We start from the raw sequence: 213 nt of genomic DNA, 5'->3' as shown, positions 1-213 counted from the left end.
CCAGAAGCTGAGTGGACAGACAACTCAATGAATAGAAAATCGGGGGGGGGGGCAGGGGAAGAGCAGAAAATGAAGCATTGTAGCCATAAGGGACTATTTCTCACACCCCCACACAGAAAGTTACAGGTCTGCTTCTATGTCGCTGCCGGTCTCATCCCCACCTTTTAAGGGTTGCACATTTCAAGATAGCGACAACCCATTTGGGAATTTATT

Source organism: Podarcis vaucheri, assembly GCF_965113315.1.
Source record: "Podarcis vaucheri genome assembly, chromosome: 16".
Taxonomy (NCBI): Eukaryota; Metazoa; Chordata; class Lepidosauria; order Squamata; family Lacertidae; genus Podarcis; species Podarcis vaucheri.
Note: the sequence above shows the minus strand (reverse complement) of the source record.